General features: G+C 39.4%; 1 protein-coding gene and 1 long non-coding RNA gene across 4 annotated transcripts in view; one reads left to right on the forward strand and one right to left on the reverse strand.

Annotated features, from left to right (window-relative positions):
• Positions 1–18,373, reverse strand: part of COQ8A (coenzyme Q8A) — a 73,264-nt gene extending 54,891 nt beyond the window's left edge. For 2 of the 3 annotated variants that reach the window (XM_088145934.1, XM_025168751.2), the window contains exon 1: positions 18,217–18,373. The gene's annotated coding sequence lies outside the window, so the exon portion shown is untranslated. The remainder of the gene's footprint in view (positions 1–18,216) is intronic. The other variant, XM_088145927.1, reaches the window with a different exon arrangement.
• On the forward strand, positions 5,826–14,277 carry LOC148217146 (uncharacterized). Its single transcript, XR_015797065.1, has 3 exons — positions 5,826–6,041; positions 11,461–11,502; positions 14,202–14,277. It is a non-coding gene; the product is annotated as an uncharacterized LOC148217146 (long non-coding RNA).
• Positions 18,374–21,300: the final 2,927 nt, after the last annotated feature.

The raw sequence follows: 21,300 nt of genomic DNA on the forward strand, positions 1-21,300 counted from the left end.
CTGTTGCCACATCTGCCCTGTGGAACATCATCCCCTTGGAAATCAGATTAACCTCGACCTTGTCAGCCTTTCGCCAGGCCCTGAAGATATGGCTGTGTTCTGGGGCTTGGGGGTCATAGAATTTGTTGGAGCCCATAAATTAAATTTACAGAAATATTTGTATTGTATTTGTATTGATGTTTATCTCAGCTGCCTACTGTTTATTTATTTAGCAGATTTTGTTGGTTTTGTTGGGGGGGTTATTGTTGTTAGCCACCCAGAGTTACTTGTTTGAGATGGGCAGCCATATAAATTGAATAAATAAATGTTATGCCCAACAGAACTTTAGAATAATGACAGGTATGACATAAGAAGTTAACTACCCCCTAGAAGGTAGAATTTGGAATTCCAGAATATTATACTTGACTTGAGCTGATCCAATATCCACATTCTAATACTCAAATGGCGGGGGGGGGGGAGTATAGGAAAGTTAATTTCTTTCCTCTGTTGTTTTGTTCTTGTGAACTTCATGGCCTTACACAGATCACTGCCCTTCCTCACACCAAAACCTTCAATCTGCATAATACATATAAATAGTAGGATTTCACATCTCTGGATGCCAAGAACTATTGGGAACATGCCTCTACACAATGATAAAGCATGTACTTCTCATGCAGACCTTCCCATAGCCAACATTCAGTATCATTTAGCAACATTTCAACTTACTACTTGAATTATTCACATTCAAGCTGATCACAGAACTGTAACTTTAAATGCTGGGGTTATGCTGCTTGTTCCTTCCTCTCTCCCCATATCTTTGCTCTGCTTTATATCTTTTAAACTGTAAGCCTATGGAAAGGGACCATCTGACTACTGATATTTGTACACTACACTGAGAGCTTTTTTTTTTTTTTTTTTTTGGTTACAAGATTTGGACAAAGATGTTTTAAATAGTTAACCATGAAAGCAGTGCTAGGAATGCCCTTTCTGCTTGAGACCAGAGAACCACTGCTCAGAACAGAAAGCACTAGAGAAGGTTGATGAATGATCTAACAAACTCTAAAGCTCCTTTATCCAAGATCCTGTGCCAAAATGCTCTGTTCAGCATTACAAAGTCAGGAAAGAGAAAATAAGTTAAGGAGCCAAGCAGCAAAAGGAAAGAGTCAGTCATGGTGGAAGAGCCTCCTTACAACATTTTTCCAAAATAAAGTTAACGGGTAAGCTATAAAGGAAACTAGTGGCAAATTTATATTGCTCAACATCCACAAAGTTTTTGAAAAGCTAAACATATCGGATGAAGAAATAAGGCCAGTTCCCTTTTGTTAGTTTTACATGTAAAGCATAAATTAATTGGACCATACTTGTTAGCAGCATTCCACTGAAGCTCCCAATCTTTTTGTGGCTCAAACTGGCTTCAAATGAAAAGGCCAATGAACACAGTCATGTTTTAAATCTATTTAACTATTAAATTCTGTCATTATGAGACGTTAAAGCAGAATGCTTAGCCCTAGAATGAAAGAAATGTTAGCGTATAGTCAAGCTTTTAACACGTGAATAATTTAGATTCTAGTCTAAACTTTTTACATATCTATTACAGCTTGAAAGGCACAATGAAATAAGGGACAGAATCACACATTCTGTGGTCTGATTGCTTCTGCTGCATTATGAGAACCCAATCACTGAGTCATATTCATCAAACTATGGTTAAAACAAATAATGGCTTAGTATAATGTGTTTAGTAAGACTATGAGACTCAGCTTCAGATTTGTACTCAGTTAATGAAATCAATCACTATCTCCCAACTTATTCAACTTCACAGGATAGGTTAGGAGGATAAAGCTGAGAGAGCAGATGCAGAAATATATTACTTTGGAGAAAAGGTGAGTTATAACAAATGGGACCTGTAATGTACATTGCAGCATAGAAGATTCAATCAGACCTCTTCCAGGACATTCCATTTCACTATCCTCCATCCCACCACTTTGTTTCTCATCAGGCAATATTAATTGGTTGATTTTCTGAAAACATTCATTTTTTTCTGCAGCCTTCCAAACTCTTCTCCTCTTGTGGAAGTATGATATCATTTTGTGTACATATGACTCTCAATATCAGAAGAACAAGTGGTAATAGTGAAGAACAAAAGAACCTTACTAAACTAAATTATTAAAGAGGGGTATATCCCACACACTAAGGATTTCTTAGACAGCAAAACATTTTAAAAACTTTACCTAAACAAGTACAGTAGAATGAATTGGCATTTTTATGCCTTCCAAGCAAACTAGCAATCAGGTTAAATGACTGTCCACAGAACAAACTCTTTTAAAACTGACAAGATTCATAGTAGTCACAAGATTTTACTGTTGGTAAATAGGATGTGTGTGTGTTTATACAAATGCATGCATGAGAATTCAAACTTGTTTTAAAGAAAAGCTACACTTCTCAGGCTGCAGGGAAATACTATACAGTAAGAGAGTCAGCTCCAAAACAGCAACAATGTACTGTACCTAAATTCTTAAATCACCATCCCTTTTCTTGCTACAGTATAGGGATCAAGTCTACAAACACTGTGTACTGGAATTTCACTCCTTAAGGGAACTACGTACATTAAAGAAAAAACAAAACAAACATGCAGTAGTTTTAGCGAACATCTCTTTGGTTCACAGAGTTGTTTTGGCAAATCAATCTCTATGTGGGCAGGAAATATCTAGTTTAATTATCAACCAAGAGTTGATAATTGAATCTGATCAACTGGCTATATTTATACTACATACTAGGAAGATTGTTGCCTCTTCCCACCCTATTTGAACTCAATGGCAGGTTTTGTTTTTCAAAGCACAGGCTAGCTACTCTTTCCCCCTCCTTCACTTATGTGGGCAATGTACATTTCACATCTTAAAGCAATTCTAAAAATGCTCCCCTTATCTCAGCTTAAATGAAGAGAGATTACAAGTGGCAGATTTGAGCTGGCACCAAGTACTGAACAAAACATTTATTTTTGGTTTTGAAAATGTTAACATCCAGAGAAGCAGATATTCTATCCTGCTAGGAATATCTTCTGTTTCAAGGCTGACTGAACTAATGTGGGCTAGATCAAGAAATATAAAAGGAATGGCTTTGACTCACAGGAGCCACTGAGCAGGCAGTATGCTGCAACGTTTTGAGATTAGCATATTGAAAGCCAAGGTCATGATTTGATTTTTCCTCCCTGAAGCCTTGATATAGCTTCAAAGCAAAAGATCCACTGAACAAGAGGGCTTGTTTATGTAATCACTGTTTTTTCATCCTTAATTTACTTTCATATCTAAGAACACAAATAATTTAATTAAAACCAGATATCAAAGTTAAGGGAAGAGCTTCTCCACAATCAGATGTGTCCATTCATTATTTAACCAAGCCCGATCACTCATACCATTATCAGTACAAATGCACATCAAGGGGAGAGTAACAAATCTAAGAAAAACTAGGGAAAATAGCATATGTATCCAGATGTTTTAGACAGCAAATATAAGGCAAGGCTGAGAAGAATGGAATGAATGAAAAGCAGAGAATCATGCAGGAAAGCAATAAAGATAACAGAATGAAGACACATTACAGAAGCAAGACATGGCAGAGACAGGAAGTATTTGTAGACTGGGAATCATAAGAATGACATGCTCTTCAACATAAATTTTTTTAAAAGGTTGAGTATGCAAGTTTCCAAGGAAGGGAGATCACAGAACATAAAGTATGGAAGGAAAGTATACATTCATTTCCTACTGTTTTATAAAATATAGCAGAATGGTTGCTTTGAGAAAAAGCCCAAACATGAAGCCATCTAAAAACCTCAGCAAAAAAAATGAAGGATCAAGCTGCAAAGCCAAATTCCTACCATAAGCAGAAGCCCCTTCCAAGACACTTTATCAAGTTCTGCTTCTTCCCACACTGAATATACTATACAGTGGTACCTCTACTTACGAACGCCCCTACTTACGAATTTTTCAAGATACGATCAGCTCCGGCCCCAAAAATTTACCTCTACTTACGAACTCGCCTCGACTTACGAACCGGATCCGCAGCCATTTTCCGCCCGTTCCACGTGGTCCGCGGCCATTTTCCACCCGTTCCACGTGGTCCGTGGCCATTTTTCCGCCTGTGCCACGTGGTCTGCGGCCATTTTTCCGCCCATTCCACGTGGTCTGTGGCCATTTTTCCGCCCTGCCGCGTGAGCAGCTGTTTTTCCGCCCCTGACGCGTGGTCAGCAGCCATTTTTCCGCCCCTGACGCATGGTCCGCGGATGCTGGAACGGGTCAACAGTAATTACATTGAACCTTATGGGAAAATTTACTTCGACTTGCGACCAACTCGACTTGCGATCAGAGTCACGGAACGGATTAAGTTCGTAAGTAGAGGTACCACTGTACATTTAGGTTCAAACTGAGACTAAAAGACATATGAGGCAAAAAAAGAGTACTAACAGTTCAGATACATAGCTGCAAATCTTCTAACTACAGATTTTCATTGTTTCCTGTCATTAGGTAATCAAACATTTAACACAAGACCATGATAGTACTGCACTAGACCCATCTATTTCCTTCTCTTTCAGAAAGTAAAAATATCTTATTTGTTATTCCTACTATTATGAATTACTATGTGTTTGTTACTTTAAGACTGCATTGTTTTAATTATTGGTTTTTCCTTCTGACACTTATAAGCTGATCAATGTGCTCCATGATAATATACTGTATACTGCTGAAGACTATCCACTGAATGTGTGGGAGGAGGGGGGACTTTAATGTCATCTACAAGATAAGAAAACCAGGTGTCAAATGAGTATTTCTAGGAAGACTATACCAGGATTGAAAAACCAACATGGGAAAATCCCTACAACCAGGGATGCATAGGATGATGTAAGTTTTAATCAACGCACCTAAAGAGCACTGGGTTGGGAAGGACTACTATACTGTGTTTTGGGATATAAGAAAATCCATGAGTAAGACAAGGAAGCCCCACAAACATATTTGTTAAATCAGACATAAGGAAAAACTGTTTTGACACTCTGCAGTATGGAAGCTATGGCCACAAACCTTAGCCAGATCCCTCCAAACTAAAATGATGAACCCCATATCCTACTTCAATCCTTTCATACATAAAATACTACAATGTAACTTTTTGTTCTTGAGGATACTTAAATGACAATTATTTTCCAATGGTGGTACAAGTTCCCTTCCCACCGCTGACAGGTTAAAAGGACTGCACCACTTTCTCCTTAAAAGGCTTCAAGCAGCAAAGATCAGGGCTAAAAATCTAATTCTGGATCAAGCCTGACACCTCATTTATTTTAGGCATGGATATATCAGTAAATTAAGTATAAAAGTTCTAGCTTGACAACTCTATTTACATCAGTCTGACTGGCTTAGACACTATCTGGGGACATAAAAATTCTAGTCATCAGATGCATCCTGCAATTAATGAATCTTCACTTATGATGATCAAGGTTCTAGTATAATTCATATCCAATTAAGTTAATTATTATACAAAACTGCAGGCTACTTATTACATTGTACTTACTCCAGGCAGCAACTTGCATGCTCCCTGCAAGGATAATGTTTACAAGCCAATTACTGCTCAGTTTTTCTCAAATAAACATTGGCTGTCATTTGATATAAATCACAAACTAGCATAAAAATATTTGTGGCCCAAAGACTGGCAACTTAGAACATTTACAGGAGACAGGAATGGGCAGTCAGAATTTAATCTAAAACTGAGCAGTGGGACAATAGACCTATAGATCTGTTACTCCTCCTTTCATTTGACTCCTGCTGAGTTGCACTATCATGCCTAGGCCACGTACAGTGCCAATGCTGAAGGAGACTAGGTTAGCAGCCCCTTCTCATACAGGAATCAAGATTCAAAGCCCCATCTATCTTACAGCTTTGCACCTTCTGTTATATCTAAACCATTGGAAATCTAAACAGGAGATCTTCAGATGACTGGATCTGCAACATCAGGATAACTAGGTAATTAAAAGTTGTACTCTCAACCCATTAAAGGAGGCCAAATTGAGCTGGACTGATCTAAATTACGTAAGTACTATAAATCACTTAAGTTCAAATAAGGATAGCAACTTGGCTTTTATCATTTTATTCATCTAATTTCCATGCTGCCCAACTGTTAAACCTCTCACAGTTTTTGTAACTTGGAACTAGCAATAAATATCTAGGTTTACAGCATGCATAGATCATAATTTGTCAATTAACTGCTAGATTTTTTTTTATTTCTACAGACTACTGATTACAGTTACCATATGAATTTATCTCAAAGTTTTTAAGAGAAGCTTAAGTTAGTAATGTAAGAAATTATAAGAGACTAACAGAAAATTCCTTACACAACAACAAACGCTTAATAGTTTTAATGGACTGATTTTGCAAATTGAATTCTGCAAATAATTGCATTAATTTATACAAGATTTCAGTTCTCCCTCAATACCAAATAAAGCTCAATTATTTGCAGAATACTCATACACTATAAGTAGATAACACTCACTATGGAGCACTTTATCTGTTACCAACTGGAAACACAGGTGTTTTATAAAAATAGGCAACATGCAGTTTAGTATTCTATGTATTGTATTGTAGTATAGTCAAGATGAGGCCATAATGCTAAAGACCATGGAGAATGTTTAACACAGGCAAACTACACATTAGAACTCCAAAGTTGTTTCATATTGTAGGTGAGTGTTTTGTTTTTTTAACATTCTCACCCACAGGCAATGTCATCACCAAAACCAAACAATAAACACATTATACTGTGTGTCTAATACCTGGTATATAACAATATTTGCTCATGAACACTGATATCTCTAGGCAAATGTTTAAACTGTCTGAGACCATCACCAAATGTTTAGTCACTAGAACAAAGCCTGTCAACATCTAGAGTTATTAGCAGCCAAAAACTTTGGGGTGGCTGAACATAAAGAAACTATTAGATTACTTTCCAAGAATAAGGAAAGGTCAAGAATTTGGCAGAACCACTCACTGCTGGAGGACAACTCTATTAGTCTATGGTAGTCAAACACTGGAAGGAGTCTGGCAGAATCTTTTCAGACTAACCAATTTTATTAAAAGGCATAAGCTTTCATGAACTACAGCTCACTTCATCTGATGCATGAAAGCTTATGCCTTTTAAAAGAACTACTCAGACACATATATATAAGAACCTAGAAGCACAGTCATGCTAACTTCTATGCTGTCTCAAAAAGTCCCCAACTGCCCAGAGTAGCTTTGGAGAAGGAGCAGAGGACTTCACGAAGAAAAAAGCATCATCTAAAATCACATCCTTCATTCTTCTCTTCCACTAGATCAAAGAGTATACCACTGTGGAAAGGCATAAATTGGATCACTGTACAACTGTTTCTTACCCATGGTAAAGCCAACATTAGAAGAAAACAAGATTTTTTCATGCCATTTAATCCTACAGTCAATGCATGCCCAGAGTTGGGTTAGCCAGTGCATAGATCCCAACTTAGGGCTTAACATGGAATAATAATTTTAAGAACAGCCACATTGTTCAGTTGCTTTGACAGCAGAAAAGACAGTACTTTGTGAGGTCACTTAGGTCTGAATGTTTAAGGTGGAAAATATAATGCTCTACTTTTACATTCTACATAACAATCACAACTTCTTACAAGAAAATTGACATCTAGTTAGTCACTACTCAACTGACATTACCTGAGTATTTGACTTTTCTGAGAAGACAAGCATAGAGGATCATCACACCCTCAAAATTCACTGGCGTGCCCATAGTAAACTCATATGGGAGGAGAGGGGGAGAACTAGCATTATTAAACCAAACACTTTGAACAAATTAGACTATAAATTCTATTTTAATTTGCTCTGTAATATCCACTAATCTTTTTTAAAACTCCTTTTGGCTCAGAAGAGTGCCTTTCTTTTTTTATTTTCCAGCACACACAATGATTGGATGTGAACAGGAGGTCCTTAACTCTAGTGTCTCGATACCCACTCATAGTGTCAATGGATTGAAAGCAGAATGCATGAATAGTTAACCTGAGATGGTTAGGCTATGTTTAACACTCATCAAATTCATAATATGAACCTACAAAAGATCAGACAGAGGGTTGTACATTCAGATATATTTCCAATTCTGCTTCATTCTCAAATTTTCTTGCTCCCTTATATAACAGCCACTCTGCAAAGTTTTAAGGACACTCTGCAAAGCTTTAAGCAAATTACTTTGTGTGAGTCACTGCTTTACCAAGCCATGTAAACTTCTGAAAGACAGATGGATATCACAAGTGCACCTGCCATAGTGCAATGGGCATGTCTTTAAACCATGAAAATGAATCAATACTATGTCAGCTGTTTTCATGTGCTCCCTCTGTCCACTTTTCTGACCTTAATGACTGAAGAAGGTGCATGTGAGCAGCTGCCACAGTGATGATCTATTTTTCTAGTTAAAGTAATGCAACAGCATTGTGAAGCTGCTTTTATCACTAGGAGAAAGACTACTGGCATCTCTTAAAGAGATTTCTGCTGGGAGGGGAAGAACAGTACTGTTGGGAACATATGTATTTCTCTTTGTGCTATGAGAAGAAAAGAATAAACACTCAGTTAATATGATATTTACATAGCATCATTCTACCATAGCACTGAGGACACGTAGGAACCGCATATTCCTCACAATATTTAGGCCTATTTCCATTACTTAACCATTTCTTACTCTAAAACATATCTTCCAGAAGGGTGTGGGTTTTTTTGCTGAAACTTGGCTTCAGATAAAACAGTTCCATATTGAGCAATATCACTGATATTTTTCATAATATTATTTCCATTGGCTCCTCAAAACATGTTAATATAAACATACTAGGTAAAATTATCTGCCTCTATAATCATAAACGGCATTTCTATAGGATGGCAGATCTCTTCAAAACAATCAACCCCTCCCCTGATCAACTCTCTGAGGAATTTGTTAGGTTTTGTCTAATGGCAATACTGTGAGAAGACATAAAAACAGCGTATATCTAAACTCATCAACAAAAGTCATCTAGAAAATGCAGCTGTTAGTTCCTACTAAACACTTAGAAAGAAAATATTTTACATTCTGCTGTATTCCAGGGTGAATACATAAACCCACACTTGGGGAAAACAAAGCAAAACAGAAGCCAGAGAACAAGACAAACTGAACTTGGACATTTCCTGAACTAATTCAGCATCCTTCAGCACACTTAATCTGATTTAAACACAATTAACTGGCAGAAGGTACTGAACTTATTACTGTTCTTCCTAAAACTTTAAGCAGATGCATAGTCAACTTTAGGACTTCCTAAAAAGTCAGCATTTTTTTCATCACCTAATAGAAAAATACACTCATATATTCTCTTCTCCAAGGACTTATGTTCAGTTACCACTGACATGTCATAAAACAAAATGCTGCATCTACTCTTCTCCCGGCATCATCAAGGATCAGCCACACTAGCATCCACACTTTTCATCCTTTCCCAGCATCTGTCAAAGCTATGAGTTCAGTTCCTGAGCATACTTTGCTCCCTTCCTAACTTAGGCAGACTAGACAGAAGATGGCCCACACTTATCTGGGTTGAACTTGGAGGGTAGACTGTGACCATAGCTGCAGTCCCTTCTAGGGGACCAGTAACAGAAAAGGTGCTACTGTATTCTGCTTCATGGCCATGGGCAAGATATACCACAATGTTTTGTTTTGTCTTCCATGTTGTAAATGTCCGCATGAAAATGCTAGTGAAAATAATTCAGAACTGTGGGCATAAGCATTTTAAGTATGCCTATGACATTCAATTTTACCATCCATCTACTTCTCCCAGGGAGACTGTGAAATTCTTGCGCTCAGGGGGACATGAGGGGGAGGGAGTGGAACAAGCTGAAACATAATCCAGATGAGAGAGGCACAACAGGCAAGGAAACTGCTTCTCTGGCTAGAGGTTTACATCTAGATAAGGATTCTCCTCCTGAAGAACAAATACACAGCTTGTGAATTCACCTGGAGTTTACTAAGCGAGAAAAACTGTGGTCTTCTGGAGATTTGATTTCACTTCAAGTTGCAAATTAGACTACTGCAGCACATTCTTGCTGCTTTTAAAGACTGGAAATGTCAAATGATAGAAATGCCAAGACTGGACACTTGAAATGATGAAGGAATGGTGAGAACTTGGATTGCCAATTAGTTTTAAAGCTGTCTTTAAAGTTATAACTTAGACTTTAAAAGTTTAGAACGTAATGACTTAAATCCATCTGTATCAGCTCTGCACTTCGAGCGTAACAATTTAGGTTCTTCTCACCTGTTCACCAGTAAGAGCAATAGGGCTGTCTTCCACAGTGGCCTCGGCACTGTGGAATATACTTTCAGTTGTAATCGAAGAGCCTGTTGATTGACACAATTTTAGAGAACCTAAAGAAATCACAATTTTTTGGTATCTTTACTGTGAGAGATGTTTTATTGGATTATTAATCATTGCTTCACCTGTACTTATTTAATGGTTTTTGTAAAACCATTTAAAATTGTTCATTTTAACAATTTCAACTGATGTTTTATAAAAAGGACTGTGATCACAGATGGGTCAGTAGAAGAATAAAGCAGAATTAACAGGAGGTAACTGTCCAGATGTATACTCAGAAAGGGCAAGAGGAATTTGGGGACCTCTGAAGAAATAGTAAAACTTCTATATATCTCTCAAGGATTGCATGACATGCATCTGCCTATCCTTTTTCTAACTTTACAATCAGCTCCCAAGGAATGTCTCTGTATTTCAGTATGGCAGAAAAAAAGCACTGTCCTACTGCAGAGTTATGACCGATACATAATTTAACTGGTTACAAGTTTAACCAAAATAAATTGCACTTTGAGTAACTTTGGTTTTAACCACTCTATCAAACATACTGCTCAGCCACAAGAAGACTGACTGGTAACTGAAAATGAGTTTCATGTTCTACAAAGAGCCTGAACTGAGATGCTATTAATTCCAATTTTTTCCCCAGCTCTAAGCATATTAGACATATTCAAACCCTATTCAGAATCAGTCACACGAAACCAACTCCTCTGACTTCATCATCAAGGTCCCTCTGCTCATATTTTTTATGTACAAGCGCCAAACTGGGATATCCATTTTTTTTCATTGGAACTGCATGGAGCAAGCAACTTAAATTGGATTCTTAGAGCCCACTAGAAAAACAATCCATTTTAAAAGTCTTCCTGCAATTGCATTTAAACATCCAATTGCTTCTCTTTATTTGGAACTGTTCTCAACTTTTTTTGAAACTTATTATTTGAGGGAAAGCTTTTCCCTAAATATATCTACCCCAAGTATTAAGAAATGCCAAGGGGAACCTTCACTCCCTCTATTGGAAGCAGTTCATTATGTGAGACGTGACAGAAAGCCTCCTCAGCTGTGACACACCAATTATAGAATGCCCTTACATTAGAGGCAAGGGTGACACTATGGTTTTGTTTCAGGGTGACTACTGAAGCAAACAAGTTGCTGGATGTCAGTGACTGGTATGTATTTCTGGTTTACCTAAATTGTCTGTATTATGCTTTGTTATTTAAGTATCCCACCCTGGGATATAGTGATACTGGAAAGACTATAAATATTTAAATAAATAATGGTCTCTTCAAAGTTGTGCAAATAGAGTTAACAAATAAATGCAAGGACTTTTTTAGCAATGTAAACATTATAATAACTACATTTAATCACTGATAAAAAAGCAACATCTGATAGCAATTACATATTGCCACACTGCCATTATTAACTATTTTCTACAGCTGTTCAAAGCATAAACAGATTTATAGAACAAGTTTATTAGTCAGCAAAATTGAGGAAGGACAACAGGAAATTATAAAAAACACTGTTCCATATTTTGCCTTCTTTATTCTCTATAATTCTTAACAAGGCTAAAAAAGTGAGAACCTCACCTCTTCATACTGGCATGCATGACATGAAATGATATCCCATCACCACCTGCTTGTACACAACTGTTTTTGGAGAGAAGTCCAAAAAGACAAAATGCCACTAGTTTTGTTTTTAAGAGCATTCCAAGGTCATGTTTTCCTTAATTTATGTATAATATCAGTGTTAAGATAAAGTTTGGCAGATATGTTTTATGTTAGTTTTCAAAGTCACAAGGGTCATTGCTCTCAATGCTGGTGAGTCAAATGAAGATGGTCCATGTTTATACTGATTAAGTCTGGCAAGATTAGCTTTATTACATTCATCCTTTGCCAATTTGTAAAGAAATACAGTGGGGCGAAAAAGTATTTAGTCAGCCACCAATTGTGCAAGTTCTCCCACTTAAAGAGATGAGAGAGCCCTGTAATTTTCATCATAGGTATACCTCAACTATGAGAGACAAAATGAGAAAAAAAATCCAGAAAATCACATTGTCTGATTTTTAAAGAATTTATTTGCAAATCATGGTGGAAAATAAGTATTTGGTCACCTACAAACAAGCAAGATGTCTGGCTCTCACAGACCTGTAACTACTTCTTTAAGAGGCTCCTCTGTCCTCCACTCGTTACCTGTAGTAATGGCACCTGCTTGACCTTGTTATCAGTATAAAAGACACCTGTCCACAACCTCAAACAGTCACACTCCAAACGCCACTATGGCCAAGATCAAAGAGCTGTCGAAGGACACCAGAAACAAAATTGTAGACCTGCACCAGGCTGGGAAGACTGAATCTCCAACAGGCAAGCAGCTTGGTGTGAAGAAATCAACTGTGGGAGCAATAATTAGAAAATGGAAGACATACAAGACCACTGATAATCTCCCTCGATCTGGGGCTCCACACAAGATCTCACCCTGTGGGGTCAAAATGATCACAAGAACGGTGAGCAAAAATCCCAGAACCACACAGGGGGACCTAGTGAATGACCTGCAGAGAGCTGGGACTAAAGTAACAAAGGCTACCATCAGTAACACACTATGCCGCCAGGGACTCAAATCCTGCAGTGCCAGAAGTGTCCCCCTGCTTAAGCCAGTACATGTCCGGGCCCATCTGAAGTTTGCTAGAGAGCATCTGGATGATCCAGAAGAGGATTGGGAGAATGTCATATGGTCAGATGAAACCAAAGTAGAATGTTTTGGTCTAAACTCAACTCGTCGTGTTTGGAGGAGAGAGAATGCTGAGTTGCATCCAAAGAACACCATACCGACTGTGAAGCATGGGGGTGGAAACATCATGCTTTGGGGCTGTTTTTCTGCAAAGGGACCAGGACGACTGATCCGTGTAAAGGAAAGAATGAATGGGGCCATGTATCGTGAGATTTTGAGTGAACACCTCCTTCCATCAGCAAGGGCATTGAAGATGAAACGTGGCTGGGTCTTTCAGCATGACAATGATCCCAAACACACTGCCCGGGCAACAAAGGAGTGGCTTCGTAAGAAGCATTTCAAGGTCCTGGAGTGGCCTAGCCAGTCTCCAGATCTCAACCCCATGGAAAACCTTTGGAGGGAGTTGAAAGTCCGTGTTGCCCAGCGACAGCCCCAAAACATCACTGCTCTAGAAGAGATCTGTATGGAGGAATGGGCCAAAATACCAGCAACAGTGTGTGAAAAACTTGTGAAGACTTATAGAAAACGTTTGACCTCTGTCATTGCCAACAAAGGATATATAACAAAGTATTGAGATGAACTTTTGATATTGACCAAATACTTATTTTCCACCATGATTTGCAAATAAATTCTTTAAAAATCAGACAATGTGATTTTCTGGATTTTTCCCCCCATTTTGTCTCTCATAGTTGAGGTATACCTATGATGAACATTACAGGCCTCTCTCATCTTTTTAAGTGGGAGAACGTGCACAATTGGTAGCTGACTAAATACTTTTTTGCCCCACTGTACAGTGCAGCATTAAAGCCATATATGTCAAGGATAAAAATCCTCAGGCCACAATATCTTTTTCTTGCACTGACATAAACAACTTTTTCTGATTCCCCTATTCTTTTTAAATTATTTTGCTGTATTAAAACAGCTCTATCAATGTTCCATCTTCAATGGCAGCTAGCCAAGAACTTGTTGGGGAAAAATAACATTACAAAATGAACATTTGTTCCAACATCTAGTACTTAAGTATAAGTCTATGATGAACATAGGGGATGCTATTTGGCTATCATAGCTAATGAATGAATATCTGTAAGTTAGAAATACAATCAAAACATAAAAGTTTGAATCCCTGAATATGATTTCTTTAAAGGTCAGTTCTTATCAATCTACAAGACTGACAAACAAGGACTGTTTTTTTTTTTTATGAAATGAAAACTAAGAACCTGCGGAGCTACTCTTAAGAGCACGTAAGCCTTTTAAATATATTATTTGTGTCATCCATTTGATTAAGGAGGCCATATACAGTGGGGCAAAAAAGTATTTAGTCAGCCACCAATTGTGCAAGTTCTCCCACTTAAAAAGATGAGAGAGGCCTGTAATTTTCATCATAGGTATACCTCAACTATGAGAGACAAAATGGGGGGGGGGGAATCCAGAACATCACATTGTCTGATTTTTAAAGAATTTATTTGCAAATCATGGTGGAAAATAAGTATTTGGTCACCTACAAACAAGCAAGATGTCTGGCTCTCACAGACCTGTAACTACTTCTTTAAGAGGCTCCTCTGTCCTCCACTTGTTACCTGTAGTAATGGCACCTGTTTGACCTTGTTATCAGTATAAAAGACACCTGTCCACAACCTCAAACATTCACACTCCAAACTCCACTATGGCCAAGACCAAAGAGCTGTTGAAGGACGCCAGAAACAAAATTGTAGACCTGTACCAGGCTGGGAAGACTGAATCTGCAATAGGCAAGCAGCTTGGTGTGAAGAAATCAACTGTGGGAGCAATAATTAGAAAATGGAAGACATACAAGACCACTGATAATCTCCCTTGATCTGGGGCTCCACGCACCATACCGACACCATACTGACTGTGAAGCATGGGGGTGGAAACCTTGTGAAGACTTACAGAAAACGTTTGACCTCTGTCATTGCCAGTAAAGGATATATAACAAAGTATTGAGATGAACTTTTGATATTGACCAAATACTTATTTTCCACCATGATTTGCAAATAAATTCTTTAAAAATCAGACAATGTGCTTTTCTGGATTCCCCCCCCCCCAATTTTGTCTCTCATAGTTGAGGTATACCTATGATGAACATTACAAGCCTCTCTCATCTTTTTAAGTGGGAGAACTTGCACAATTGGTGGCTGACTAAATACTTTCTTGCCCCACTGTATTTCTGAAAGTTGGTGCTTACTTCTGGGATGTCTCTCTTCCAAGAAAACAGTAACCAAGCTCCCTTTTCCACACAACTTTATTTTTTTAATTAATATATTATTTATCTATCTATCAAATTTATATGGCTGCCCATCTCACAAGAAGTGACTCTGGGCGGCGTACAACAAAAAAAGTATAGAAACAATAAACATGTCAAACACAATCATATTAACAAAAAAAATGAAAATTACATGAAAATTACATGAATTAAATTAAATGAAAATCTAGCATACTACAAAGAAAAATAACAGCCTTCAACATATTATTTACTTCCAAAAACACAGATATTCTTAGAAAATAAAACTGGTGAGAGTCTGTTTTGTTTTGTAAAGTGCCCACCTTCAAGGGAAAAATGCAAAGGTAAGCTAGATGGTAGAACATTTCATGCAAGGCTACAGAGGTCCCAAGGAGCAACCTCACCAGCCAGCCTTCTGGTAAATGAGTGCTTTGTGACTTGCCATGCTCTTCATAACATTCATTTTGGGAATGAAACACCTACACACACCATTACCCATTGTAAACTAATATTCACAGCATGCTCCTACAATTCTAACTCTGCCCACTGGACCAAAGTTGGAGATCTTGTTCCAGAAGCTGTTAAGTCAAGCAAGTAAATAACTGGGTGAGCCATTTCAATGACAAGGATGACAGGGAGTTTATCTTCATTCCAAATCTCAAGTTGCAGAAATAGACAGAGATCTTCCAGGTGGCTGCCAAAGGATGCCAACCAGGCAGATCTCTATATACTACCATTTTGGAGGTAAGTGGAATCTACCATTTTTAGCCTGACCAGCAAAGCTACCCAAGCATTTAAATCTCTGCTGGAAGTAAAATTGTAGTAATTTACTTATGTTTTCTTGTATAACTGGAGACAGGGATTAATGAATTGCTGTTTTTAATAATCATGCTACATTAATTATGGAAACCCTCATTTAAAAGATTTAATTTTATCATTCACTGCTAGCTTTTATGATTACATTTCAGTACAGTGGTTTAATCTAAGAGTCACCAGCCTGCAGTCCCATAAGTCCTTTGTGATTACAGCACCAACATTCAGCAACAGAATTGCCAAAAACTGGCAATACTTTTTCTGTTATATTGAAGTGCTACATTTATGAATACTGAATGGAAAAATTACGAATTTGGAGCACAGATTTCACCCATCATTCAGCAGCTGGGTGTGAACACAATTGAGTAATAAGACTATCATTAATTTAAAAAAAAGAAAAAATTCCAACCCTCTAAACAAAACAGAAAACCAATCTCTGCAATGTAGCCTCACTTCTTTATGAATTTGTGCTATGTCCACAATGGTCCTCACCCCCCCTCAAAACATTGTTTCATCCAAACATTGCCCACTCACCTTAAATGACAAATTACAACTTATTCTCTCTTAAAACAAAAAAGTTATTTTTTTTAGATTCAATTCATGACAGAAATCTAAATGCTATTTCATTATTTATAACTTATTTTTCCCTTTTATTTATTTCTTTTTTTGACAGACCAGCAATTTTCTGGGAAAATATTGCTGTTGTTGAGGCCACAGAGCCTCAGCAGCAGAACAAGATCAATGAGATAGACTGAAAAGAGAATTACTACAACGGCAAAACACAGCTCCCACTACAGTATCCTGAGACTCAAGGCACGCCAAGGCAGATTCCACACAAAATCTGGCAAGCACCATTACATGCAAAATGCCTTCACATAATTTTCACAGGATCAAAAGGAAAAAAAACACATAAATTAAGTTGCATATCAAAAATAAAAACAAAATATGGAAAGATCAACCCAAAATGAGAACAAGGGCATCAGAAATACACACACACACACAGAGAACACATTTTTTCCATTTAGATCACTTGCCATACAGCATGGGGTTTTAAAAAAACACAAAAGACTATTTTCAAAAGACAGTTTCCAAGTGAACATACCCCACCAACCCAATTTAATGGCCACCACTGCTTAAACCTCAAAATCTAGTTGCTGCCTTTTCTTATCCCTGCCAATTGCTAAGTTTCCTTGTTAGCATGAAATGCTGAAACAGGATTTCATACGAATCCATTTTATTTCCTATGGAAGTAAAATATACTGACTTCAGATGTTTTACATTAACATTCAGCAGTGGGAGTGAGGAAGAGAGCTTGGGATGATGGGTATGAATAAATAAATATACGGCAGGGAGAGAAAACAGAGCTGCAACTGCCGCCCAGGCGGAAAAAAAAAAAAACCACGGAGGCTTATCACGCCTCCCCCTTCTGCTCTAGCTTCTCAGCACCGCCTCCCGAGCAAGCTGTGACTCTGCCGCCCCGTGGTAATTAACCAAGAATAGTCACGTTTTTGACTCAAAAGGTAGAATAGGTGGAAAGGTTATCAATCCAATTCTGAAACTCATATTGCGCCTCAGAAAACTCTTACGAGCCAGTAAGCAGCCCTCCCCACCCAGAGCCCTCCAGATGGGTTATACTAGAACTTTCTCCTCAGGGTCAAGACGGCTGGGGTCGGCGGGACTCAGAGTCCAACACATCTCCAGGGCTGCAAAAGGCTGCCACAAGCTAGCTACCGTTCAGCGATGGTATCAGCGCAGCCCTGTTTTTATGTCCCGGAACCCAGTCTCCTCTCTCATGCATCGCGCCACAGAAGCAATAGTCCGTAGAACATGTTTTCGTCCCACCCGCCTCCCCACCAGGCAGAGCCCACGACCCTCTTTGCGGGCGCTGGGACGGGGCAACGTCTGGGAAGAGGCCCCCTTCCCAGCGCGCGAGCGCGGCCAAAATCTCGTTTCCCTCTTTCTCCGCTGCGGGACACCATTTTCCCCTTGGCCGAATACAGGACTGATGCGCTCTGGAGGCTAACGGGGGCGGGTAAAGATCAGAGGCCTTCCCAGCTCCTTCAGACAGGTGCCATGCCGCGCCGTATGTTTGCAACGCTTAGCTTACCTCGCCCCGCACGGCGCCACTCCCTACCCCGACTGCCTGCTCGCCGACACCCGCCCCGTGGCACCACGAGGCGCAGAGCTTGTTTACCAACTCGCCTGTCCTCTAGGTTTGAGGCCCGGCCTCAGGCTCCGCCCCCTCCCGCTTTCATTGGCTCCTCAGAAGCCGCCTCCTTTCCGTTGTCCAGAGATTAGCGCGAGAGCGGAGATGTCAGCTCGCGGAAAGCGTGCTCGACTCGTGGACTTCGCGTCCTGTCCAATGAAAAGCCGAGGCGGAAAAAGTTTCGGCCAATAGGAAGGCGGCGCTGCCTTCATCCATGTTGCGCTGGTAGCTTCTGAGCTCTTCGCCTGGTGACAGGAGGCCCCTGGATGGAAATGGACGTGGACTAGCGCTTGGGGGGGCGGGGAAAGCAGCAGGACTGGTGCATGTGCGGTAGGACACGTTCAGGCTTCCTCACAAAGCCCCATCGGCGCTACGGTGGGTTTAGCTCAGCCCTCCCTTTGGATGATTAAGCCGGGCTGGGATTCTCTTTCAAAGGACGCCTTCCCAGGAGCTCCTGCATGCCAGGTTGCTAAATCTGAGTTACGTGCCTTCCCTCACATATACGGCAGCAGCTCAATGGGCATCATCGGGAGCAATGCTTATGTTACTGGGGGAAGAGGGATGCTTAGACGCTTTCTGTATAACGAGCACGTCCTTTGTTCTTATTGCTCGAATACATTGTTGTTAAACTGGGAAGGAAATTGTTGTGGAGGGCAGTACTGTAATGATCTTGGACGTTCAATTAGTAAATTTAAACAAACTGCACATTTTTTTCACAACTCTTTTCGTGCTTTTTGAAATTTAAACAGGGTTTTTTAAAAATTCATCACTAATCACTTGTAGTACATAAACTATATAAAATAATGATTATTTCATTGTTATAGCCTTGCCATTATGATATCAGCTAAAAGGCAACCACATTTCCTGGCTCTAGCATCCAGTTTTCTTGTCACTGATCACATTGCATTATTGTGGCTTGTTCCCTTGACCTAGAATTCCCTGTTCTCTGGTAATGCTGACTGATTATTTACCCACAACTGAAGAGCAGCCAATGAAATTAAACTGAATATTTAACATTGGTACTTGCAAAAATCCTGCCTCTAAAACCATGTTTAAAACAAAAATATGATGAGACTTTATATTGCAACATTTAAGTAAAGAAAAGTAGACTGTTATTTTTTGTATTATATTTGTATTGCAACCTCATCCCTAAGGAACTTGGGGAACTAAGAGTAATTTTGTTTTGTTTTTTATTTTAGCAGTAACATCCTTCTCATGTTCATATCTTTCCATGTGGCTGAGAATTATTGATGTTGTAATCCAATATATCAGGAGGACACAAAGTTGGGGAAAGACAGGAATTTGTCCAATTTGTCCAAGACAGGACTATATAATTAAGCTGCAGTCCTATATCCACTTATTTGACACTGAATTTTATTCAGTGGTAGACATGCATAAGATTGCTGTTGTTGACTGCACTCTTGTACCCATTTACCTGAGAGTAAGCCCCACTGAATTCAGTGATTAGTTCTGGGTAAAGTTATATAGAATTGTACTCATCTAACTTTATAAAATAATAGTGCAGATTAAATTATTTTGAGCTGCAATTAAATCAGGATGTAGCAGCAAAAACAAATTGTGTCACCTTGAACACTAATAGACATATTAAATGAACTTTGATTTAAGTCACTGTGTTTATATATTATTAAGCAAGTTTATAGAGCTGCACATCCGGTCAATGAGAACTCTAGGCAGCGAACAAAACACAATAAACCAACAAAATCAGTTAAAAGAATCTAATAAAGACCCCAGTAAAAATCACCCTAACCACATAGCTAACACACACATGGCAGCCTCCACTAACATCCCAGCCACAATGCTTGGGGAAAAACCCAGGTCAAGGCCTTCCAGAAGGCCAACAGAGTTGGGGTTGAAACTCAGCCGGAGTTTGTTCCGTAAGGCAGACATCATGACAGAAAAGGCATGCTTCCTCTGCCCCATTAAGTAATGCTGCTTTACTGAGGAGACCTGGAGCATGCCCACCCTGTCAGATTTGGTGGGTCAGGCAAAAAACACCAAAGACAGGCAGTCTCCTGTGCCAGGTAAGGCTTTCAATTCAGTACCTTGAATTGCACCTGGAAGCCTACTGAGAGCCAGTGTAGCTCATATAGCAGTGGTATTACATGGGTATACCATGGTGCACCAAGTATTGTGCATGCTGCCATATTCTGAACCAGCTTCCAAATGCTCTTCAAGGGCAGCACCATATAGAGGGCATTTATATATTCAATTTATATGGCCGCCCATCTCAAATGTATGTTAACGATAAATAAAAACACCATAACAAAAACACTAAATAATAAATACAGCAACTGAGATAAAACCAACCGGCACAATCAGCATAATCATGATATGGGCTCGACCACACACCCAAGGCCCAGCCTCGGTAATAGAAGCACATCTTTAGGTCTTATAGAAAGCCATTAGAGTTGGGGCAAGTCTAGTCTCCAGAGGAATGATGTTCCAGGAGGTGGGTACCATGTTAGAAAAGGCTGTCTTTCTGGGTTCCACCAAATGACACTCCCTAACAGATAGGAAGGGGGACGTGGTGGCGCAGCAGCTTAATGACGCTGAAAGTTGCCAACCAGAAATGGTCGACACTTCAGCGGTTCGAGTCCAGCCTTCGCGTTAACAGGGTGAGCTCCTGTTTCCTCCCCAGTTCCTGTCAACCCAACAGTTCGAAAACTCACGTGAGTAGATAAATGGGTACTCTCACTCCGGTGGGAGGAAAAAATGCTGGTGGTGCCTTGCAAAAGGAGTCAGGAGCAGTTGCCGGTAGGCGCGAAACCGCGCTTGCCCGAAAAGGGCGCAAAGCAACGGAAACTCCGCCTCCTGCGCTCGCCAGCTGGGCTTTGCTCTAGGAAGGAGGCTCTGGCAAACCACTTCCGAAACACCTTGCCTTGAAAACTGCAAGGACTCGTCCAAGCAGTCACTGCAGAGTCGGTAACGACTGAGCGCAGATTAAAAAAAAAACAGATAGGACCT

The sequence above is a fragment of the Python bivittatus genome, unplaced genomic scaffold (genome assembly GCF_059951505.1).
Source record: "Python bivittatus isolate LINGU-HERP-01145 unplaced genomic scaffold, Pbiv_v1 ctg000020_np1212, whole genome shotgun sequence".
In the NCBI taxonomy this organism is placed as follows: domain Eukaryota; kingdom Metazoa; phylum Chordata; class Lepidosauria; order Squamata; family Pythonidae; genus Python; species Python bivittatus.